Genomic DNA, 25913 nt, shown 5'->3' with positions numbered 1-25913 from the left:
TTGGTTTTGGTTTATTTTTTCAATTTTTTTCTGCTGTTATTGTAAAAGGCTCCTGAGCATAGATGGATAGGAGTGTATGAAACAATGAGAGTTGAACGCCTCTGCATAATAAAGTGATGAAAAATTTGAGGGCATCCCAAAGAGAGATGATAAGGGGCTTGAGATGATTGAAATGGAAGCGGTATGAGGGCAAGTTAGAGAGAGGAGGCCCAAGAAGGTGCCCATGCATTGGGGCCAGAAGAAAAGAAAATTGGCCAGGGGGAATTTTCTGCCGGGAGATGGTCAATTGTCTTTAGGACGGTGAGGTCTGAACCCAAGTTTAAAGATGTTTGCTATGCCGAGTGATCCTGGGCGAGGGCAACAGCTCAAGAGGGGACAGAAGTAGTGACGGGGGATAGGGTGTTGTATGAGCAAGACTGGTTTTAAAAACAGCCTCCTAATAAAAGTTATGATCCAGATTGGGAAGGACCAAGTACATCTATCTCTATTCATAGATGACATAATCTTATACAGAGAAAATCCTAAGGAATCCACAATTAAACTATCAGAACTAATAGAGGATTTTCTGCAAAATTGAAAAATATAAGATCCATATATGAAAATCAATTGTATTTCTATACACTAGCAATGGACAATCCAAAAATGAAATTAAGGAAACAATTCCATTTACGATAACATTAAAACAAAATACTTAGGAGTAAATTTAACCACAAAAGTACAAGACCTCCATACTAAAAAATAAAATAAAAAATAAAAAAATCAGCATTGAAAAAAATTAAAGAAGACTTAAATGGAAAGACATCCTCTGTGCATTGCATCAGAAGACAATATGTTAAGATGACGGCCCCAAATTGATCTAGATTCAATGCAATCCCTGTAAAAAATTCCTGCTGCTTTTTTCACAGAAATTGACAAACTGATCCTAAAATTCATATAGAAAATGTCAGGTACCCACAACAGCAAAACATTTTGCAAATAACGATGTTGGAGGGAACTAGTACTTCCTGATTTGAAAACTGACTACAAAGCTACAGTAGTCAAGATAATGTGCTACTGAAATAAGGACAGACCTACAGAAAGTAACATATAGAATTGAGACACTAGAAATAAGCTTACATAACTATAGTCAATTGTTTTCCAATAGGGTAGAAAATTCAACGGAGAAGACTAAACTTTTCAACAAATGGTACTAGGACATGCAAAAGAATGAACTTGGATCCTATGTTACACCATACACAAAAATTAACTCAAAATGGATCAAAGACCCAAATGTAAAAGCCAAAGCTATAACATACTTGGAAGAAACATTGGCATAAATATTTATGATTTGGGGTAAGGCATGACAACAAACAAAACAAGCAACAAAAGGAAAAAATAGATAAATTGGATTTCATGAAAATTAAAAACATTTTGCTTCAAAGGATAGTATCAAAAAAGTGATAACAAAAAAACCATGAAAAGGGAGAAAATTTTTGCAAATCATGTGTCTGACAAGAGACTTGTATAAAGAATATATAAAGAACTCTTATAACTCAGCAATCAAAAGCCGAACCAATTGAAAAATGGTCAAAGAATTTTGACATTTCCCCAAAGAAGATACACTAACAAACTAACAAACACATGAAAAGATGACTAATACCATTAGTCATTGAGGAAATGAAAATCAAAACCACAGTGATAGGATTTACACCTATAACAGCTATAATAAAAGATAGACAATAACAAGTGCTGGGGAGAATGTGGAGAAATTGAAACATTCATATATTGCTGGTGGGAATGTAAAATGTTGCAACCACTTTGGAAAACAGTTTGACAGTTCCTCGAGAAGTAAACACAAAGATACAACATGATCTTGCAGTTCGTGCCTAGAGGTATATCCAAGAGAATTGAAAACATATATGTCTACACAAAATCTTGTACATAAATGTTCATAGCAGCATTACTGATTTTAGCCAAAAAAGTAGAAACAATTCTATGTCCACCAGCTAATGAATAGATAAACAAAATGTGGTATATCCAAACAGTGGAATATTATTCATCAGTGAGAAGGAATGAAATACAGACACATGCTACAATATGGATGAACCTTGAAAACACGCTGAGTTAAAGAAGCCAGACACAAAAGGCCACATATTGTGTCATTCCATTTACATGACATGTCCATAATAGGCAAACCCATAGAAATGGAAAGCCGAATGGTACCATGTTTCCCTGAAAATAAGACCTAACCAGAAAATAAGCCCTAGCATGATTTTTCAGGATGACATCCCCTGAACATAAGCCCTAATGCATCTTTTGGAGCAAAAATTAGTATAAGACCTAGTCTTATTTTCAAGGAAACATGGTAGTTGCCAGGGGCTGGGGAGAGGGAATAATGAAGAGTGACTGGTAATGGGTATGAAATTTCTTTTTGGAATGATGAAAATGCTCTGGAATTAAATTGTAGTGACAGTCACACAACTTTGTGAATATGCTAAAAAGAAAAAAAAAAGAACCACTGAATTACACAACATTAAAAGCATGAATTATATGAGTTATATCTCAATTTAATGATATATTTAAAGCCTCCTTTTCAATAAATACAAGAAAGTGACCCTGATGGGGAGGGAAACAGTTGATAGGGAAAGAAATCACCTCATTCCTAGAGAAAGACTCTAAAAAGGAGTATTCTTTTATTTATTTATTTTGTTTTGTTTTGTTTTGTTTTAATTTATTGGGGTGACAATTAGTATAATTACATAGATTTCAGGAGTACAATTCTGTATTACATCATCTATAAATCCCATTGTGTGTTCACCACCCAGAGTCAGTTTTCCTTCTATCACCATATATTTGATCCCCTTTACCCTCATCTCCTACTCCCCACCCCCTTTACCCTCTGGTAACCACTAAACTATTGTCTGTGTCTATGAGTTTTTGTTTCTCATTTATTTGTCTTGTTCTTTTGTTGTTTTTGGTTTATATACCACATATCAGTGAAATCATATGGTTCTCTGCTTTTTCTGTCTGACTTATTTCGCTTAGCATCATACTCTCAAGATCCATCCATGTTGTCACAAATGTTCCTATATCATCTTTTCTTACCACCGAATAATATTCCATTGTGTATATATACCACAACTTCTTTATCCATTGATCTATCAAAGGAAATTTTGGTTGTTTCCATGTCTTGGCCACCGTAAACAAAGCTGCAATGAACATTGGAGCACACGTGTCTTTATGTATAAATGTTTTCAGATTTTTTGGGTAGATACCCAGGAGAGGGATTGCTGGGTCATATGGTAATTCTATTCGTAATTTTTTGAGGAACCTCCACACTGCCTTCCATAACGGCTGCACCAGTCTGCATTCCCACCAACAGTGTACGAGGGTTCCTTTTTCTCCACAGCCTCTCCAACACTTGTTACTATTTGTCTTGTTGATGATAGCCATTCTGACTGGGGTGAGGTGATATCTCATTGTGGTTTTTATTTGCATTTCTCTGATGATTAGTGACGTTGAGCATTTTTTCATTTGTCTATTTGCCATTTGTATGTCCTTTTTGGAGCAATGTCTCTTCAGGTCCTCTGCCCATTTTTCAATTGGGTTGTTTGTTTTTTGTTGTTGAGTTGCATGAGTTCCTTGTATATTTTGGATATTAGCCCCTTATCGGAGACACTGTTTGCAAAAACTTTCTCCCATTCAGTTGGTTGTCTCTTTATTTTGTCAATGGTTTCTTTTGCTGTGCAGAAGCTTTTAAGTTTCATATAGTCCCATTCGTTTATTTTAGCTTTTACTTCCATTGCCTTTGGAGTCAAATTCATAAAATGCTCTTTGAACCCAAGGTCCATAAGTTTAGTACCTATGTTTCTTCTATGCAGTTTATTGTGTCAGGTCTTATGCTTAAGTCTTTGATCCATTTTTAATTAATTTTGGTACATGGTGACAGATAGCAGTCCAGTTTCATTCTTTTGCACGTGGCTATCCAATTCTCCCAGCACCATTTATTGAAGAGGCTGTCTTTCCTCCATTGTATGTTTTTGGTTTCTTTGTCAAAAATTATCTGTCCATATTTATGTGGTTTTATTTCAATTCTATTCCATTGGTCTACGTGTCTGTTTTTCTGCCAATACAATGCTGTTTTGATTATTGTAGCCCTGTAGTACAAGCTAAAGTCAGGGAGTGTGATACCTCCAGTATCGTTCTTTTTTCTTAAGATTGCTTTGGCTATTCGGGGTCTTTTGTGGTTCCAAACAAATCTGATGATTTTTTGTTCTATTTCTTTAAAAAATGCCATTGGGATTTTGATGGGGATTGCATTAAATCTGTATATTTGTTTGGGTAATATGGCCATTTTAACTATGTTGATTCTTCCAATCCATGAGCACGGAATGTCTTTCCATTCTTTGTGTCTTCTCCAATTTCTTTCAAAAATGTCTTATAGTTTCAGCATATAGGTCCTTCACATCTTTGGTTAAGTTTATTCCTAGGTATTTTATTCTTTTTGCTGCAATTGCAAAAGGAATTGTTTTTTGTATTTCTTTTTCTGAGATTTCATTGTTAGTATATAGGAATGCAATGGACTTTTGTACGTTGATTTTGTAGCCAGCAACTTTACTGTATTCGTTGATTGTTTCTAATAGCTTTTTGGTGGAGTCTTTAACGTTTTCTATATATAGCATCATGTCATCTGCAAAGAGTGATAATTTAACTTCTTCATTCCCAATGTGGATGCCTTTTATTTCTTTCTCTTGCCTGATTGCTCTGGCAAGGACTTCCAACGCTATGTTGAAAAGCAGAGGTGATAGGGGACAGCCCTGTCGTGTTCCTGAACGTAGAGCAAAGGGCTTCAGTTTTTCACCGTTAATTATGAGATTAGCTGAGGGTTTGTCATATGTGGCCTTTATTATGTTAAGGTATTTTCCTTCTATACCTATTTTATTAAGTGTTTTAATCATAAATGGATGTTGTATCTTATCAAATGCTTTTTCTGCATCAGTTGATATAATCATATGATTTTTGTCCTTTATTTTGTTTATGTGATGTATCACATTGATGGATTTGCGGATTTTGAACCATCTTTATGCCCCAGGGATGAACCCCCCTTGGTCGTGATGAATAATCTTTTTAATGCATTGTTGTATTCGGTTTGCTAGAATTTTGTTTAGGATTTTTGCATCGGTATTCATCAGAGATATTGGTCTGTAGTTTTCTTTTTTTGTGTTGTCCTTACCAGGTTTTGGTATCAGGGTAATGTTGGCCTCATAAAATGAGTTAGGAAGTACTGTGTCTTCTTCAATTTTTGGAAGAGTTTGAGCAGGATTGGTATTAGATCCTCTTTGAAGGTTTGGTAGAATTCACTAGTGAAGCCATCTGGTCCAGGACTTTGCTTTTGGGAAGGTTTTGGATGACTGATTCAATTTCGTACTGGTGATCGGTCTGTTTAGATTTTCCAGTTCTTCATGGTTCAGCCTTGGAAGGCTGTATGTTTCTAAGAACTTGTCCATTTCTTCTTCTTATTGAATTTGGTGGCATATAGTCCTTCACAGTATTCTTGGACGATCCTTTGTATTTCTGTGGTGTCCGTGATAACTTCCCCGTTTTCATTTCTGATTTTGTTAATTAGTGTCTTCTCTCTTTTTATCTTAGTGAGTCTAGCCAAGGGTTTGTCAATTTTGTTAATCTTTTCAAAGAACCAGCTCTTTGTCACATTAATTTTTTCTATTGTCTTTTTGTTCTCTATTTCATTTAGTTCTGCTCTGATTTTTGTTATTTCCTTTCTTCTGCTGACCTTGGGTTTCACTTGTTCTTCTTTTTCTAGTTCTTTAAGGTGTAACATGAGGTTATTTATTTGGGATTTTTCTTGTTTCCTGAGATAGGCCTGTAGTGATATTAATTTCCCTCTTAAAACTGCTTTCACTGCATCCAAAAATTTTGGTAGGATGTATTTTCATTATCATTGTTTCTATGAATCTTTGATCTCTCCTCTAATTTCTTCTTTGACCCAGTCGTTCTTTAAAAGTATGTTGTTTAATCTCCATGTATTTGTGTTTTTTCCTGCTTTCTTTTTGCAGTTGATATCCAATTTCAAAGCCTTGTGATCAGAGAATATGCTTGGTATGATTTCAATCTTCTTAAATTTGCTGAGGCTGATTTCATGTCCCAATATATGGTCTATCCTTGAGAATGTTCCATGTACACTAGAAAAGAATGCATAGTCTGATGTTTTAGGATGAAGTGCTCTATATGTGTCAATTATGTCCATTTCATCTAATGTGTCATTTAGGGCTGCTATTTCATTATTTATTTTCTGTTTGGATGATCTATCCATAGCTGTCAATGATGTATTTAAGTCCCCTAGTATAATTGTGTTTTGGTCAATTTCTCCCTTTAGTTCTGTTAGTAGTTGCTTGGTATATTTTGGTGCTCCCTGATTGGGGGCATAAATATTGATGACTGTTATGTCTTCTTGTTGTATAGTCCCCTTTACCATTCTGAAACGTCCAGTTTTGTCTCTTGTTATCTTTTTCACCCTGAAGTCTGTTTCATCTGATATCATTATGGCTACACCTGATTTTCTCTGGGTACCATTTACTTGGAGTGTCAATTTCCACCTTTTCACTTTGAGTCTATGCTTGTCCTTGTAGCTGAGATGTGTCTCTTGCAGACAGTATATGGTTGGGTTTAGTTTTTTGATCCAATCTGCTACTCTGTGACTTTTTATTGGTGAGTTCAGTCCATTTACATTTAGGGTGATTATTGATATGTGAGGATTTCCTGTCATTCTATCTTTAGTTTTCTGGTAAGGCTGTGTCTCCATTGTTTCTTTGCCTTTTTGTTGTTTTCTATTATTTCTGTGTGGTGGTATTCTATGATGTTTCCCTCTGTTTCTTCTTTTATTACAGTATATATTTCAGTTCTGGATTTTTTTTTTGAGTGGTTACCCTAAGTTTAAGTAAAAGAAAGTTTGATATTTAGAGTATTCCATTTTCCTCAGTACGCTTACTTTCTCCATTCCCATATTCCGGTTCAGGCCTTTACTCTCCCCCTTTTTATGTTTTGGTTGCCACAAAGTGTCCCTGTTGATGGTGGTCAAATAGCTTCCTTTAGTATTTCTTGTAGTGCAGGTCATGTATTAGAAAATTCCCTCAGCTTCTGTATGTCTGGAAAGGTCTTTATTCCTCCTTCATATCTAAAGGATATCTTTGCTGGATATATTATTCTTGGCTCATAATTTCTCTCTTTCATAGTTTGAATATTGGTTCCACTCTCTCCTGGCTTGTAGAGTTTCTGCTGAAAAATCTGATGATAATCTAATGGGCTTTCCTTCGTAGGTTACCGTCTTCTTTTCCCTGGCTGCCTTGAGGATTCTTTCTTTGTCGTTGATTTTAGACAGCTTCAATACAATGTGCCTTGGAGAAGGCCTGTTGGGATTGAGGTAATTAGGTGTTCTATTTGCTTCTTGGATTGGAGGATCCAGTTCTGTCCACAAGTTTGGGAAGTTCTCATCAACAATTTGTTTGAATATATTCTCTGTTCCCTTCTCTCTTTCTTCTCCTTCTGGTATGCCCATTATTCTTATATTGCTCTTTCTGATGGAGTCAGAAAGTTCTCGTAGAGTTCTTTCATTTCTTTTAAGTCTCAAGTCTCTTTCTTCTTCCATCTGTGTCATTTCCAGGTTTCTATCTTCGATGTCACTGATTCTTTCCTCCATCTGGTCAACTCTACTACCTAAGCTGGTTATTTCATTCTTAATTTCTTCTTTTGAGTTCTTAATCTCCAGAAATTCTATTTGGTTCTTTTTAAAATTTCAATCTCTTTCATAAAATGCTCATGTTGTTCTTTGATTGTGTTTCTGAGTTCATTAAACTGCCTTTCTGTGTTTTCTTGCATCTCGTTGAGTTTTTTCAGAACTGCAATCTTGAATTCTCTGTCCTTTAAGTCACATATTTCCATATCTTTAAGTTCCTTTTCTGGAGACTTTTCACTTTCTTTCTGAGCTGTCTTGTTGCCTTGGTTATTCGTGGCAATTACTGATTTATTATTTCTCTTCCTAGACATCTACAGGAGTGGCTTCTGCAACAGGTTGATAGGAAGATGTCTTTCTTTTGTTTTCCAGTACTTGTTGGTAGAATGTTTTATTTTCTCTCCGATTACAGCCTTTTTTTTCTCTCTCTCTCACGGTAGTGCTATGTTTTCTCTGCACTATTCCAGCTTCTCACACAATGCGGGGATTCCCTGGGAGACGGGCTTCTCCTCTGTTAATAGTCGCCTGGGTCACAGGGCGCAGTGTCCGTGTGGTATGCGGAGAGCTTTTGAAGTTCCAAAGCTCTTCTTGCACGAGATTCAGAGCCTGTATGTTTCAGCAGTTCTGTTTACCCTGCAGGGATCTGCCCAGATAGGTGGGGACAGGGACGGGGTGGGTTGTGAGAGGTGGCCCAGAGCAATGGTGGCGACCACCACCACAGCTGGTCCTGCTTCCACAGCTCCCTCCCCTTTGCCAGAATTAGTTGGGCTGTGAATCTGTGTCTGCAGTCCACAGTTCTCAAAACAGCAAATATTCTGTTCTTTTGATCTGACACTGCTACTGTTCTGCTTCTAGCACTGGGCAGGTGGGGGAAGGGCGAGCTCTGGGAGGGTAGAGAGAAGGCGGCTAGTGTCAGTGCCTAAGCCTTCTGTTCTCTGCAGCAGTGAGGGCTTAAACCACCGTTTTCAGCCTTCTTCCCTCAGTCTTTTCTCCGAGGTCTCTGCCGTGAGCGTTGGGTTCAGCCATGTTATATGCTGCCCCCTCAGCCCTGTGGGCCATAAGCAGAGCCCTAGCAGTCCAAGTTCTTCCCTCTCCCGCAGCTGCGGTAGTTCTGGGATGTAGCAAGCTCGGAGCACTGAGGTAGGTCTGGGTTCTGCGCCCGCACCTCTCCGTCTCCACACTTCTCCCTTCCCTCCTCCCCCGCTCCGGTGATTCGCCCACCTTTAGGTGAATTCAGTAGTGGGTCTCTGTCTTGCCTGTCTGCTGTGCAGGGAGTCCTTTGTGGAGTTATTGTTGTTCGATTAGTTGTAAATTCCAGGGGAGCTTTACAGAGCCTCACCTCACGCTGCCATTTTGATGACGTCACTTATTTTTTTTTTTTAATACAAGAGAATTAAAGGTGGTTTTGAAGTACTGCACCAACTAGCAATTTCATCTAAGCTAGAAAATGATTTTAGACAGTTCTTATTGAAAAAGAAAGGGAAGAGAGACTTCCAAAATAAGAGACTTCCACAAAATAAATGTTGTGGGCAGGTTTGGGTTTTTTTCTTTTCAGAGTGGCAAGAGTTCAGAGGAGGTATGGGTAGGATTCCCTGGCTGCAGAAAAAGCCTTCCATCTCTTAAAACCAGGAATTTTCTCAGAAAGAGCAGGATGAGAGTATATTTGGGGCCTGAGAGCCAGTCCCAGCTAGAAGTCGCTCCAGTACAGTGGATGGAGGCACAGGTCTGGGAATAACCTAAACAAGGCTGCCCTTTCCCCACACCATTTGGGGACATGTGCTGGGACTTGTGACAGACTCAAGGATGCTGCAGACTGCATAGGTATCTACCTTGATGACACTGTGGTAGAGCCCATTTTTGTGACATGCTTGGTAACTCGAGCAAATTCAGGAAAGATAAGTGTTCTTCCCAGTTCCATCCCTCAACCCCCCAGTTTGTGATCCTCTTTTCACTAGAACTCATTTTCCAGAACACTTGTGTTAAGAGTGTTTACAAGTTAGGGAATGCCAATTTAGCAAAATGCATTTTCCCTGGTTTCTGTGTCAACGTTAAGGCCAAGCAACCTGATCCCTCCTCCACTCACCCTCTCAATAAAGTAAATAAAGCCTCCATTGAGATGATCTTTGCCAACACAGGGATTGCATAAATGATGGCTCCCTGGCAAAGAAAAGAATGAAGAACCTGGCAAGTGGTTAGATTTCACTAGAAACAGGGTTCCTCCAGCTTAAGAACATTTCCCAACTACTTCCCACCAGGCAGAAATTCACTTTTTCCAAAGAAGTTGAGCGAGGGTTACGATGGTCGGCTATCCTCACCTCGGTGTCATTTGTCTCCATCTGATCATCAACTAACTGAACAGTCTCTGGGCTTGGGGCTAGGAAACCAGAAAGGAAAGAAAAAGAGACCACAGAGGGAGAAATAAGTACCAGCATAGTTCAAAATTTGCTGCTAACCTCGAGACCAGTTAGGTTCTGATGGGCTTGAGACTTCACTCTTCCCAAAGGGAAGTGTGGACACTGAATAAGGGAGGAGATAATGGGAGAGGCCAGCAGAAATCTTGATCAGTGGGGCAGAGGCAGAAGATGCAAAACACCCTCAGAAATCCTGGGAAGCATCACATGGAAAACACCCAACACCCCCCAACCTCACCCTGGACTCTACTCCAACCCACGACTGAGACTGGAGGTCTCTGTTCTCATATAGAAAACAGTAAGAGGTAGCCAGACCAAGGGCACAACACTGGAACCCCCACGTATCTGAAACCCCAGCAATAAAAAAGGGGTATCACCTACTCCCACTTCATTAACAGAGAGCAGCAACACTCACCATGGCTAGCCAGCATCATGAGCTTTTATCTGTAACTCAGCCAGAATAATAGTGAGGTCCATGTCACTAGCCTTCTCCCCAGAGAAGACCCTCCTCCCTTATGACAGAATGAGGAGTCTACCACATACGGTCTAACCCCCTAAGTTTGGACGCCTTCAAAACCACCTCCTGTTCATATTACAGGCTATTAGCTCCAGTCCTGAAATCAGATAATCCCAAATTCAAATCTCAGCTCTTCTAACAAGCTAAGTGGCCTTGGGCAAGTTATCGTCTCAAAATCACGTTAACAGGAGTTGTCAGGTTTGGAGCTGAGAGACTCAGACCAAAGATATAAACTTGAAAGTCAGCTATTATTGGAGGTAATTGAAACTATGGCTTAAGTGAAATTGCTCAGAGAGAGCACAGAATGATTAGAGAGCTCAGGACTGTCAAGGAAAATTATTTAAACCTTGGAAACAGGCAGTAGAGGTTACTGAGTTCTGGGCATTGTCCAGTGGACCCTCCAGGGGTTATCTGATTCTACAAAGCTGTGCACCTTTGATAGTCTTCTTATTGGCCAGGCTATTTTATAACTCTCGAGGGGTAGAAGTTAATTTGTAGAAAACTAATGGTAATGCAAATGATTATTGTCCATAGCACCGTGAATGAATTTTGTCCCAACAGAGATGAATTTCATTTTTACCCTGTAGAAAAGATGTCCCCAAAATTACATTTTATTGTTCTATAGGATATTAACCATTTTACATGTATTAGCAAATTAATTTCAGCATTCCTGAGTATATATTTCTTCAGATTTTCCTTGGACCTGATTTAACGCCTTATTGGTTTCTTTATTAATTAATGAGTTACATGAAATCTTTGATGTGTTCCTTTTATATTTGTGTTAGAGTCTTGATTTTACCTTTTTGAAAATGGTATGTCCTTAGGACCAAACCTTTGAGGAAGGCTAACAGATAGAGGAACATGATCTTGCAAAGGAGGGAAAGCAAAAATACCCAGTGAAGCAAGGAAAGAAGCAGGAGTGTCAGGGCACAAAAGTCAAGGTAAGATGAGTGTTTTGAAAATGGGGAGTGAGCAAGTAAATCGAAGGGCGTTTAATTAATTTTCATCTTACTTGACCACACAACTGCAGCCAACACCTAGCCCTCCGACCTGCGGCTCTACACCACCAATCCCTCCCAGGAGATACAACCTTTTCTAAACCACTCAAAGCAGAGGATGTCTTGTTATTCCCTTCTCTTGGGACCAGAGGCTTACTAGTCTGGCATTTACACAAACAAGGGAGCCTCCTCAAGCATTCTTTGTAAAACAAAGAACATTTACTTCAAGGTGATTTTCTGTTCCTAACTAGACTGAATCAGAAGGCACTAAAGAAAAAAAAGCGGGGGGAAACCCTCAAATTTATCTGATAGTACACCTCTTTAAGCACATGTTAGATGATAGATAGATCGATAGACAGACAGACAGACAGACAGACAGGTAGATAGATAGATAGATAGATAGATAGATAGATAGATAGATAGATAGATAGATAGATATCCTGTTACACAAACATCCTTAGAGGTTCTCCCCCACATTAACATCCTTGGAAGGAAATCAGTTGTCAAATTTGATCATTCTCTTCATTTTCAACTCACAGATGGGAAAATGGAAAAGAATTATGCAGCTGTGTCTGAACATGTGTAAGTTACTCAGGCCCCTCAACCTTGCTCTTGTTTCTCTGTGACCTTGGGGTCTCGATAAGCCCAGTTTCACCCTCTTTTTCCCATGCTCTGACCTCTAGATAGATTGCATTTACCATAGCAACAATCTTCCTGTCATTTTCCAACTCCTAGAATTGGTAGAAAGCAGGAGCAAGATGTGAAAAATCACTGTAATCCAACTAATAGTTTTTTAAAAGCAAAGCCCTCCAGATGTTGTCTAACCTTAAAAAAGCATAAGCCACAGGGAGCAGCTTGAAGATGCTCTCATGTTTTTTCACCCCACTTGTCCGGATTGAAGGAATATCCCCCAACCACCAGTAGGCATCATTACTTTTCATTTGTTGAACACCCAGTGGATGGATAAGCCTCTTGAATTGGGTGCGCTACTGCACCACCTGCTATGATCCTTCCAGGTGCACTCACAAATGACACTTTAGCTAACAAGCCTGGAGTTTTTCTGTTCATCAGAAGGGCACTTTAAGAAATTACCCATTTGTCTAGGACTAGAGGCGGCTGCAGTCACTGGCATCCCAGATGGTCCCACTTTTCAGCATTACAGATTCCAGAGGGGGAACCTGACAGAGCAATGAGCTCCCTCTCCAGCATCCACTTTCTCACTTGCTTCCTAAAGGCAAAGTATCAAAGATGCCCAGTGGTCATTTTCAAGTTTTAGAGTTCTTGGTACCCTCTACAGGGTAACCACAGCCCAAATTCAAATGGCACTTGTGAGCGCATGCCAAGTAACCCCTTGGATATATTCCAACAGTTGCCATTCTTCAACTATATAGTACAGCATACGGAACATAGTCAATAATATTGTAATAACTACATACGGTACCACATGCGTACTAGACTTATCAAGGGGATCACTTCGTAAATTATATAAATGTCTAACCATTATACTGTACACCTGAAACTAATATAATATTGAATGTCAACTGTAATGGAAAAAGAAAATTGTTTTACAAAATGTTAGATAATTCTTCTGAGTAGCCACGAGATGGCAGGCTTGAACCTGGTAAAGGATCTCCAATGCTTCTGGTCTTTGCCACCTGCAGGGTTGGGGGACACTGACATGAGAAGCTGTGGGCAGAGGCGTCTCTTCCACTTATTAATATTCCCAGGCACAGCTTGAGAAGTTCTCACTTCACTTTAGGCAGGTGATTTGTTTGGGCTTTCATTTGGTTTAAGAAGAATAATTCCATAATTATTTGCCCGGGAACATGCTTTTATGTTTTAGCTCCTGCCTTTATAGAAAAAAAATGTCTACCATTGAAAGATTCATAATATGGGGATGTGTCTATGTGCAGAATATTCACCTTCATGTTAACAGATCAACGCTGCTTTCCAGGGGTTCCAGGGTATAAAGAATTGACCCACAGGCAAAATAGACATAGGTATACATTACTGAAACACACATACACAAATCAGAAAAAAATCATATTAACAATAGCTTGCAAATACTCCTTCAAGTTCCAAACATAACTACAATGTTCACCGTCAATCCTGCTTGTTCTTTCTGACTTCTAATGATTCAGTCACCTACTCAAAGATGAGAAAACAAAGGTGTAAGAATCTTCCTTTTAAGGTGTCGGTCACGTCTTCGAAAAGTAGAAAACAGAAAATCTGTTCCAACTTGTTTGGAAAGAGAGAATTATGCACTTATATCCAACGACAATCTACCAGCTGGGGAGGGGGCTGCTGAGGAAGGAAGGCAGGGAACAAATGAGGAGAGGGATCCACATTGGGGACTGTGATTACACAAACAGAAATCATCTAGGTTCTCTTGAACAAAATGAGGAGGTAATTTAGTTGCAGCTGGATCAAGAAGATTTCAGAGCAATAAGAGTCAGGTAAGAGCAAAAGAGAGAGTTAATAGGGGACATCTTAGACTCATAATAAAGATGTAATTTCCTTAGAGCCTTCAAAATGACAATAGCTTCCAGAAGGCAGTTAGCATGCAGACTTGGAGATTACTTCAAGATCATCGTGTTCATAAAGACACACACATGGGTCCACCCACAAGAGCCAGTAATTAGATTCCACCGCTCCCTGTCCCAAGCAGTCGAGTCCAGTGACCATTAACCCTCTGCTCCAGAGGTGGGCAAAGTGCTCCCAGAACGCTGTTTGCACAGGCCAGTGCTCATAATGACAGCAGCAATTACCCTCCTTCCGAGTGTGTGTCTGCCTCGGGTGGGGGGGCCAGTGCACTGGGCGCATTACAGAGCATTTATAAACAGTAGGTTAGAAGAGCTCAGGGGAAGAAGAACTGTGTAATGAGTGACTGTTATTAATGACCATGATTATCTTTGTCCTGACCCAAGGACTGTTCCTCCAAGAATGTTTACGTAGTAGGCAGGACTGGAGCTGAGTCAAACATGAGGGGCTCTGAAACTCTGCCATTAATCCACCAGTTTTATAGAGAGAGGACATAGTGCTAGGAAGTTCTCATCTCCAAAATTAACAGATACATGCGAAAATTTTAGAGCCCCCATGTTCCACCAGAAGAGAAACAGATCGATTCTCTGTGTGGTGAGTCACATAATGGAGGGCATTAGGCCAAGTTTAACATGAATAAGATATTGATTTCCCCTTGTTACTTGATTCCGCTTTATTTCTTTTGGATTGCCAGAGGCCTCTGTGACAACATGGGCTGTGGTCTGGAGGGCACGTGGGAGCGTATTTTCTGGTCCTTTATTTATTCATTAAAGTTTTACGCTAACAACATCTGAGTGAAAGAGAGGATTCAGTTAAAGCCAACAGGGTACGCCTGATCCTTTTGGGACTTAATAAAGAGAGCGAACAGGTTATTTTTAAGGCTCTGAGAAAAGGGATAGGCAGGCTATTCTTGGTATGATTCATGCTGTTTGGCAGGGAGGGCTTGGTTTATTTTTCACCTGTCAAAATATCGTAATTTATTTATACAGTCCTGTTAATATTTTATATAATACAAACAGCTTTTGAGGAAAAGAGGAACATCCCGTTTCACATACCTGCTGCCCTCTCCCAATCCATATGTCTCCTGTTGGTAATACTGTTAACACTTAGACATGTGTCCATCCAGGATTTTCTGTGCATTTGCATCCATATACACATATGCAGTTTTGTTTATACAAAACTGGAATTAGATCATATGTATTGTTCTACACAGAACACAACTTGATCTTTCCATGGCAGGCGGTCCCTCCCACTTTCTAATAGCTGCATAGTATTCCACAATATGGATACTCCTTTATTCTTCCGCTGATGAGTTTTCAAAATGTTTCCAGTTTCCAGTTGCTACAGTGATGCCACGGAGCTCACACACCTTAGCCTCACAGGAGGTCGCTTGTCACATGGGCAGCCAGACCAAAGACAAAGTGGGGATAGGATAGGTCTGGGATGGCAGAGGTATGTCCTGGGACCACGTCTCTAACCCTAGCAGCCCATGGCCTCAAAGGCAGGCTCCGGACAACATCTGGAAGGTTCCCCTGCCCGTGTTTGAGCCCACCCTGCACCTACATCACTCAAGACAGGAGTAGACGAGGCTGTGAATAAGCTGGCAGACCTGGCTCAGCCTAAGGTAAGATGAGGGTGTTGAAGCCAAGAAAACTGGTTGGATAGAGTGACCTGATATCAGGAATGGTATGTGGAGTGGACTCTGCAACAACAAACACAGAACATTTAGAGCCAACACAACAAAGAGAAACAGACATATCAGCAGAATCGGGAGAAGACAGACATCTGTGTCTAGGGCCACAACCTGGAGAGAAAGGCAGGAAGGGAGAGAAAAATCTGAATTGCCTGAGTATTTCTTCAAAAGAAGCAGTTCAACTGAAGACTCCAAAATGCTTTAAATTGGCAAAATCAAATTTATCACCATTATTGAAAAAAATAATTGAGAGTTGTATTAGATTGCTAGAAGTGCCATAACAAAGCACCACAAACAGGGTGGTTTAAACAACAGAAACTTACTCTCTCACAATTCTCTCTTTCTCAGTTCTGGAGGCCAGAAAACCAAGATCAAGCTGTCAACATGGGAACTTCCTTTTGAGGGCCAAGAGCGAGACACTGTTCATGCCTCCCCACCAGCATCTGGTGTTTTGTCCACAGTCTTTGGTGTTCCTTAGGTTGTAGAAGCATCACCTCAGTCTCTGCCTTTATCTTCACATGGTGTTCTCCCTATGTGCATGTACATGTCCAAATTTCCCTTTGTTTTAAGGACACCAGTCATACTGGATTAGGGCGCACCCTAATGAACTCATTTTAACTTGATTACCTCTGTAAAGACTCTATCTCCAAATAAGGTCATATTCTGAGGTACTGGGACTTAGAACTCCAACATACCTTTTTTGAGGGACAAAATTCAACCCATAACAAGTGTTAAGTTTAAAGAGAAATAAAGTTCTACTTCTGCAAACCTGAATTATGTAGACTGAAATCTGAAACCCCAAAACTTTCACTTGCATCAAGAAATAGGAAAACTATTTGTAACAATATGAATGGACATAGAGAACATTATGCTAAGTGAAATAAGTCAGACAGAGAAAGACAAATACCATACGATCTCACTTATATGTGGAATCTAAAGAAAAGAATAAATGAATGAACTAATCAGAAAAAAAAAAAAGAAATAGGAAAACTAATGGAGAAGTCTCTCCTTGAAGACACTTGACCTGTAACCTGGGAAATATTTTCACACAAAGTTCTCTCTAACTTTAGCAGAATTCGCAAATAATCTCCTTAAAATCCATTGTCTCGCCTCTGTAGAGGTAAGACCCTCAAGGCTCCAGGGAAGACCCCATCTGCCACCAAGACTACTAGAGAATCAGCCTTAGGAGGCAGCAGGGTAAGTTACCATGTGATGGGTCCTACACTGAGAGGTACTAGAGGAGAAACATCAGGCCAGCCAAGGGGGCCTCCCAGGGTATCTGGGCAGAGTGTAAGTGACTAAGAGCAGGGAGCAGGACAGAAGCCAGGAAGTTCAGGGGATGGCTCCATTTGACATGCAGCCGCCTTCCTAGGATCCTTCTTATGATTCACTTTCCTGTTCATCCCAGGAAGAGCCAGAAAGTGGCCTCAGGAGGTGGGCTCCAGGCACCAGCTCCAAGGGATGGTCCCAGTGTCCCTGCCAGCATTTTGAATGGCCAAGGAGAAAGCAGGTAGGATCTACCTCAAATCAGAGATGGAGAAACTTGTCAGAAGCAAGTTCACTCTCAACTAGTCAATACCTGAAATGAGGTCAGCAACTCGGCAGTAGCAGGCATTTTCTGAGGCTTCTGAAGGAGTACCCGCCATTCCCTCTTGACAGTTTCTATAAGACATCATCCAGTTAGGGAGTTAGTTATGGAGCTTTGTTCGCAGCTGTTGTTTTCTCATATATATATAAGAGGTGACGGCTCCTTGGAGGAAGTTGTCAGCACAAGTGGTTGAACTGTCGAAGACTGCTGCAGTACATTCTGCCTGAGAGGGGGTGCTTAGAAAACCTCTTGTGACAAAAGCAACAAAAAAATGCAGAGACAAACCACAGTGAGTTGGTAGGTGGTCACACCTAACTGCTATATTGGGTTTATTCCAAAAAGCACAAATTGCATATCACGTGCATCGCAGGCTGGAAGTGCTAGAAAAGCAGCCTCAAAGGATGACTGATGGAATGTGGTAAATTTGCACCCAGCTCCCTCGCTCAGACTGCGAGAAGTTGACCCATCTTTTACACTGGCTGTATAGTGCCCGGGGGGACATAAACTCCGGTCGCCTGAGTGCATGCTTGAAAACACCCCTTGACTGGCTGCCTCCCTTCTCTGTCTCACTTCCCTATTCCTCTACTGGTGTTTCCTGGCATCTCATTCCAAATAAACCCCTGGCATCCAAATCCTTGTCTCAGGGAAGACCCAGCCTAGGATAACCACTTGCTGAAATGGACTGTCCCTATTTCACCAAGATGTAAACCAAGATCTGAACATGGATTTGCTGAGAAACCTACTGTGTTCAGCACTGCCTGGGCTGAGGGGCAACACAACGTAAGCAGAAGACAAGCTTTGGGACGCAGCAAGTGGAAACTGTGGTTGAAGGTACGGAGGAAAGCAGATTTCACGAGGAGAGGATGGGTGTAGAGGAGCTACTTTCTCCTCCTATTCCTGCACCAGCTCTTAAAATTAGATCTTGTTCCCTGTTTCCCATTTTCTGCATTCCCTTATGCCCCATCTGCCAATAGAGGGAAGTGTTCTGAGCACGTGACTAGCTCTTATTGGTTCCTTTTGGATCCAGCCTGTCTAACAGCCTCAGGAGTCTCCACACTCCAGACTTTTCCATGCCTTAAAAGTGTGTCTTTATCCCTGTGGAATCTAGCTGCCCGGGCTGTGATGGGGTCATACGTTTAATTCAGACAGGGAAGACTATGAAGTCCATTCTCTCCGGTGTCCAAGCCACATTCTCCTGGGATTGAAATAAGGCAGGTGCACTGAGCCCTTCTGGGCTCCTCTGCCTAGTGCTCAAGTGGTCCAGGACTCAGAGGGCAGATGACAAGAATAATTAGAACTTCCAACCACCAACAGTCACAAGGTATACAGAAGGAATGTTTCACTGCTTCGCTTTGTGGTCAAAAGGTCAGATGGTCAACCCAGGCACAAATTGGCAGCAGCAGGTAGCAGGAGTCACACAGTCCAACTCCAGCTGCAAACATCTGGCTTCACCCTGACTCATTTAATGAAGATTAGTTCTCCTCATCTCCTCAGATGAGTTGCTCTGGAAAGCAAATATGCCTGATTTGTGGCATAGGAAAGAGAACTACCCAGGGTAGTTCACAGCCAAGTTACCTCACCTCTCAGGGCCACAGAGAACCCCCCTCTTTTCTCCTGCCCTCTTCCCCAGTCTGCATTGCTGGATCTCCATGAACAAACATGTTCACCTCTGCCAAGTCTTTGCCTCCTCATTGATGCTATCCTGCTGCCAAACCCCAGTGTTCTCACACCCAAGCCCATCTCCATTGATTAGATAATCCTAACACCCCTTCCAGCTTCAGGACTCTAATTCTGCGTGCCAGAAGTCCCCATACATAGAACTTCTTAACACTTCAATTCCACCAGCCTGGGAGTCACTGCCCCACTCTACCTAGAACTTGTTAACTACCGTGTTATTAATATAAATATAAATATAAAAATTATAATATAAAAATTAATATAAGACTTGGTCTTATTTTACTATAATATAAGACCGGGTATAATATAATATAATACCGGGGGGTTATATTAATTTTTGCTCCAAAAGACGCATTAGAGTTGATGGTCCGGCTAGGTTTTATTTTCGGGGAAACACAGTAGCTATAAATAATACCCTGAAAGTCCGCTGCCGAGGCAAGAACTTCAAGGCTCCAGGGAAGACCCTCCTGGCCATTGAGTCCACCAGACAAGAGGCCCTAGGAGGCAGGAGGGTCCTACACTACAAAGGACGGAGAGCCGTGTACGATGTCACCCACGTGTGGAACAGAGAGGCAGAGGTAGAGGCAGGGGCAGGCCCTTTCTTCACAGGTGGACTCCACTCCTTCTGGGTTTATCATAAACTCATTTCTATGAGAAAGATCGGGGGGAAATGTTCCATCACGATGAAATCATGTGAAACAACAATTCCTAAACCCCAGGCACTGGCATATATAACTCAAGTGGGGTTTATTTGTGTTAACAACAAGGGAGTTTCGACAATCACTGGGAGTCCACTGCAATGGGATTTGACCAAAAAGGATGCTCTCGCTCCTGCTAGGAGCTCTTATTCTCCATAACCTGATACTCTAGGAAAGCTACCAACTTTCCACAGGGGCAAACCAGGAGGAAGGGCCTAAAGCAAAACACAAAGGTCATAATAACTGGAGCAATCCTGAGTAGGAGAAAGGAAACCAACAAACCGTCCCTTCTCTGTGTGAAATAGGCATAATTCGAATTCAACACAGTAGAAATTTTACCTCCAAGGTAAACATCTGAAGTGCCATTTATGCTCTCCAGCCCAAATGCTAGTGTGGGCAAAAAGTGATGACCCACTTTTGACTGCCTCTGCCACCCTTTCCACCAATGGTACTATATTTAGAATATCATTGTCCACCTTGAGTGTAGTTGTTTGTGCTTATCTCTCACCTCTGGCCTAGTGGTGAGGACCCTGGGCTGGGAGGTAAGAAGCATGGGTTTGATCTTGGCTCAGTGCTGAAAAGCTGGAGATCAAGGGGAAATCTTTCACCTGTTCTAAATCCCATTTCCTTGCTTAAGAAAATAGATGGGCAAATCAGGAAATCTCTGAGGGAGATTTAGGAGATGGAGGTCCCTTCCATCTCCTAAAATATTTCTACTTTTATGCATTTTAAAGGCACACAATGATTTAATTGCTTGCATAGATCATATTCAGGCACAGGGGTAAGAGAGGCAGATGGCTGAGAATAACACCTTTCCAAGACACCATTAAAAAGTAATTTATATTTCAAGACTCCCATTCTATCTTCTTGGAAAGCCTGAAAGAGATTCCTTCTTTTATCTGGTTGCCAGACAACCTTTTTATTGAGGTGTTCATTTCCTTTTTTAAAAAAGAAATATAAATCCAGCTTTGGATACCTGGTTGGGAGTGAAAGCTGACTTCAGGTGTCCCTCAGCAAGAATATGAGTTATGGTTGCCAATCAGCAGTTTGACTGAAATTGAAATAGTTTAAGGAGAATGCTTTAAGGCAGCTGATTAAACTAAAAGTGGATAGTAGATACTGGAGGCTAGAAAAAAAAACTGTAGAAAGATTGATAATTAAATGGCGTATTGTATTTAGTGAGTCTCTATTTTGCAAAAATGTCTTCTCAAACAGTATTTCATCCTCATATTAGCATTTTGAGCAAAAAAGATATATAGTCCCCTTTTAACCGATGAGCAAATTACACCCAGAAAGATAAATGGCTTGCCTTAATTTTCATATCTAAATAATGATAGAGCCCAGGTCTGCAGCCTCTCCAGCTTGATGCTTCACTTCTGAGTGAGCATCCACAGAAGACGAAGAAAGGTTATTTTCATCAATCAGTTTCCCTCAGATCAGCAGCCTAAGAAGGGCCAGGACAGAGAAAGATGAGAAGGCACAGGGTAACTGCAGGCAGGAAAGTCCAGGGTTACTTCTGTAGGGGGCAAGAAGAATCACATTTCCCTTATCTCAAGTGCCTGCCCAGCCCATGGAAGAACATTCTGTCCTGGGCAATCAGGGCACCTCCACTTGTCAAGACTCAGCACAAGGAGGAAACAGAAAAAAGATCAATTGTTGGGACCCTAAAATTAGGGTGCAGCCAAATTCATCAGAGTGCCTTGTTTTATTTCAGGTCCCTCGCACCACCCTGCCAGTCTAGACCGCTTGTCACATTGTAATTTATTTGTTTATATGTCTATCTTTCTATTAAACTGTAAATCCACTGAAGGCAAAGACTGATAAGGCATTCAGGTAGGTTTAAATTGGCAGGGAGAAACCACATCCAGTTAATCTATAAAGTTACATGCCTGATTTATTTGGCCAAGAATGCCAGAAGCAGCAGCCACCCAGAGCAGAGGCAGGCGAAACTGTTCTTAGCAGTTTCCCTTGGTGCCCAAAGCACCTGCGGGGCTTGGTGTCATGATGCTACCCAAGCCAAATCCTGTCATATCTGAGACTTGCATTGCTATTCACGTATGTATGCACCTAATCCATGCCTTTGATAGGAAATATTTCTGGATACTCATCATCCTTTTGGTTCCCTAGTTAAACCCACCATCAGCAAGGTCACATCCAGAGGTAAAATGGAGTGAGATGGGAGGGAAGAAAGCAAAGGCAAGTACAGCAGGCCCTCAGATAACATTGCTTCATTCGAGGTCATTTTGTCATAACATGGATGAGATGCCATAGGAACTCAACTCTTGTTTATATCAATTATTCTGTGGTCATATTGGTTTTGTTATATGTCTTTTCACTTAAAGTCACAGAACCTGTCGACAATGTTAAGTCAGAACTTACTGGATCCAGCTCTTCCTAGACGATATTCTTGCCTCCACATGCCCAGCAGGCTGGGAAGTTCATTTCCCTGTCATTTCTTATTCCTCTTGTTCCCAATGTCTATACAATGGCTGGTCCATGGTTTGCTCTTCACACACATTTTCAAATTGACGACTGTAGTTGTCTCTTAGCTGGGTTTCCATCTAAATGCCTTTTTTGCTCCCATCCTAACTATACAAATACAGTATGAACTATGGAGATATTTGGTAATTTGAATGTTGACCAAGGTAGTTAATAGACTAACCCACATCTGTGAACATTAATTTTATCATTTTTTCTATTATACCACATAACTCCTCTCCTTCTAAAAACCCATGGCAATTTTCTTAGCTTAGCACATCAAATTTAGATGTTTCTTCTCAGTCTTCTCACCCAAATCTCGCCTCCTATCTCTCCATCTTTTTCCACATTAACAAAAAAACTCTCTTTGCTAGTCAAGCCTACCTGCTGGACATCTCCTCATTCTTGCCTTCTCACAAGCCTTGGCCTGGCAATAAAATGTTGCTCTGCCTCTTTCTACAAATCCACATCTCTTTTTTTCCCTTTGAAAACCTGGGTCAGACGTCACCTCTTCCAGGAAGCCCACCCAAACTAGCACCACTTTACTCCATTCCACTTTGACCACTCCCCTATCAGCATGTCAGCAGTACTTCATGGTTTACACTGACTGACACATAGTGGGCACGAAGAAAAATTTGTTAAGTGAATGCATAAATAGATTCTACTGATTCAGTTTCTTGATCCATCTCTCAACTGTGTTCCTTTGTCCCTTTTCCCACCATCACAGCCCTAGACAAGGCTCTCATCATTGCTCCCAGGGACCGTCAAAGCACTCGAAGAGCTTCCTCTCCCCTCCATCCTCCCTCTATTCAGACTCCACAGTGCCACCTGAGTGAACTTTCTGGTCATGTCTCCTATTCTTCATGGTTGCCCAATGCCTTGGGATAAAGTCAGTAATTCTTAGCGTGACTTTGAAGGCTCTTCACAATCAAGTCTCGAACAATTTCTCCTGTCGCCCTTACTTTTCACTACTGATATATCCACGTTGGAGGTAGCCTGTCAAGCACAGGGTGTGTAACTTGTCAGTGCTACTCCTTCAGCAAGCGGCATCCTCCCCTCTTCTCCACCTGATGAACTTTCGCTTATGTTTTGGGGCCTATTAAATACATCACCACTACGGCCTGGATGGCTGCGTCACTCAATCCTAGGCCTAGCCCTGCCCTCCCGTTGATTTAGTCTGAAGTGGGGGTGAGGGTGTCACAATGAGCACAGTGCATTGTATTTGCTCATTGGTCAGTCTTGCCTCTTTCTTTGTGAGCCTCTTGGAAGCAGGACCAAATGTTCCCGTCTTTTACATCCACATCCCCATTACAGTACTTAGCTCCTCGGCTGCTCTCAGTATTGCTGAATAAGTGAATAAAGCAGTTTGTTCACACCGTGTTAATTTGCATTCACTCAGAACCATACACTTTTAGAGATGAAAGGGACCGTAGAAAATACCTTTTCTAACCCTCTCATTTTTCCCATAAAGAAACTTAAACCTACAAGGATTTACGGGACTTGCCCCAGGTCATAAAGACGCAGCAAGGGGCACTGACCCTGGGCACCCAATCCATACCACCCTCTGCTTTATTGTGCATATAAAGTAGTGACGCCAAAAGACAGAGTGAGCACCTCGAGGGGGGAAAACAAAAAAGAGTGTTTTCTTTCTTTTGCATTTTTCTATGCAGGGGGCTACCTACCCTCATTTGCATTCAACAAATGTGACTGACTTAATGACACTTACTGAGCTGCACCTCTGCTTTGCAATTGTGCGGCTGCCCCTTGCTATCATTTTGAAGTACATTTTAGTGAGTTAATTCAATTGCCTTTTAAAGGAACACAAAAAAAATTTTTAAATTCTTCCGCTCCACTGAAATTCTTCAAAACTCCTTTTAGGATGATGCATATCCAAAGGTTTAAGTTAAATAATTATTGACTTCCTCTAATACCTGGGGATCAAAGTACCAAGTTTCCAAATTATGCAATTAATCTAGACAAACACCCATATCTAGCTCTTCCATTTAGACTTTTGTCTCCCATATAATCCTGAGGATACTTTGCACTTCCCAGATGACAAAGTCAAAGGAAGATGACAATAGTGATAATCGCAGTAACCACAGACACGCGGGGAAGCAAAGGAACTGACACTTTCAGTCAGTGGGAATAGAAGGGACTTCTGGGCTTCTAGTTTTTAAATCTTCTACAGCACTCTAACACAAAGATAATTTTTTTTGGGGGGGGGAAACATTAGATGATTTCATACTTTACTCTTTTAAGCTATGCAAGGCGATGGGCCCTCTGAATTCATCACTACTTCCTCTCGGGTGACAGTGACGAGTTGGTATACTCCTAACTACAGAGAGCACATGTCTTAAAAGGTTCCAAGAATTTTGTTGAAGTAAAAACATAGCAAAGATTTTTCAATCATTTGCCATAGAAAGGGAAACGGCATTTTAGAGAGATTCAGTAGCTTCAACAGTCCATCCGCACCCTAATGTATGCACAGCCTGTAAGCAAGGAGGTTATCTTTATGCTCCTGCTAATACACTCCATCCCCACTCCATTATCCTGCTTACGGTTAAAACAGGCTTCCGCAGTCACATCACTGTCATTTTGTGCTATCGCAACGTGAAATCATAATGAGCTTCGAGATGGTTAGTTGTTTCTTTTTTCTGCAAAAATGCAGGCTCCTTTTTCATTTTGGAGGATCTAAGCTTCCAGGTTTCTATGATTGCCTCTCACGCCTTCTCCCTTCTTTTATTCTCTTCTCTTCTTTGGCTCAAAAAGCAAACTCATTACCAAACCAAATGTATAAGCCTCCCACACAGAATCTGGAAGAGAAAGACATCCCGTTTGATTCAGCGGAGACATTTCAGAGGCTCGCCGCAGCGCCCGGCTTCACGGGCCTCCAGGACACACCAAGTGTAACCTGCCTAAATACAGGACTGTCTCTCTTGGGACTGCTCTGTGGTCTAAACAAAGTCATTGACATAGAAAAGCAGTTACTTCTCTATGGAGTACCCCATTCCCAACAGGTTATAATCTAAAAATTAAAACGACGATAATAACAACTAGGATAATAACAAATACTTGTAAAATCATGAACATGTGCCTGGCACCCCTCAAAGCATTCCACATGCGTTATCTCATTTAATCTTCATAACAACCCTACGAGGCAGATGTTATCATTATCTTCATTTTGCAGCTGACCAGAGTGAGGCTTAGAAAGGTTAGTAACTTGCCCAAGATCACACAGCTAGAGAGTGGCAGAGATAGACTAAAATTTTTATGTTCTTGCTCCAAGTTCATGCTCTACCACTATGCTACGCTGCCTAGAATTAAAGCACAAATGTATCCATTAATGACATTCTTCTCAACAAAAGTGTCAAGGAATTAATATTTAAATGCAGAATTTTATAATGGAGATGATAATAAAAATCAGAACAAACATTTATTGAGGGCTTACTATGTGCCAGACGCATAACTTATAAAACAACCTCATAGGTAGGTGTTATTATTATACTACTCTTCATTGTCCAAATGAAAAAACTTAGGTTACGTAATTTGCCCAAAATCACACAGCTAGTAATTGTAAGGGTCAGGA

The 25913-nt window shown here is 40.9% G+C and overlaps 1 pseudogene; it reads right to left on the bottom strand.

The window, feature by feature from the left end:
- Positions 1–17532, bottom strand: part of LOC117023110 (CWF19-like protein 2) — a 90970-nt pseudogene extending 73438 nt beyond the window's left edge.
- Between the last annotated feature and the right edge of the window lie 8381 nt (positions 17533–25913).

The sequence above is a fragment of the Rhinolophus ferrumequinum genome, chromosome 6 (assembly GCF_004115265.2).
Source record: "Rhinolophus ferrumequinum isolate MPI-CBG mRhiFer1 chromosome 6, mRhiFer1_v1.p, whole genome shotgun sequence".
Taxonomy (NCBI): Eukaryota; Metazoa; Chordata; class Mammalia; order Chiroptera; family Rhinolophidae; genus Rhinolophus; species Rhinolophus ferrumequinum.
Note: the sequence above shows the minus strand (reverse complement) of the source record. Positions and strands in the feature narration are given on the sequence as shown.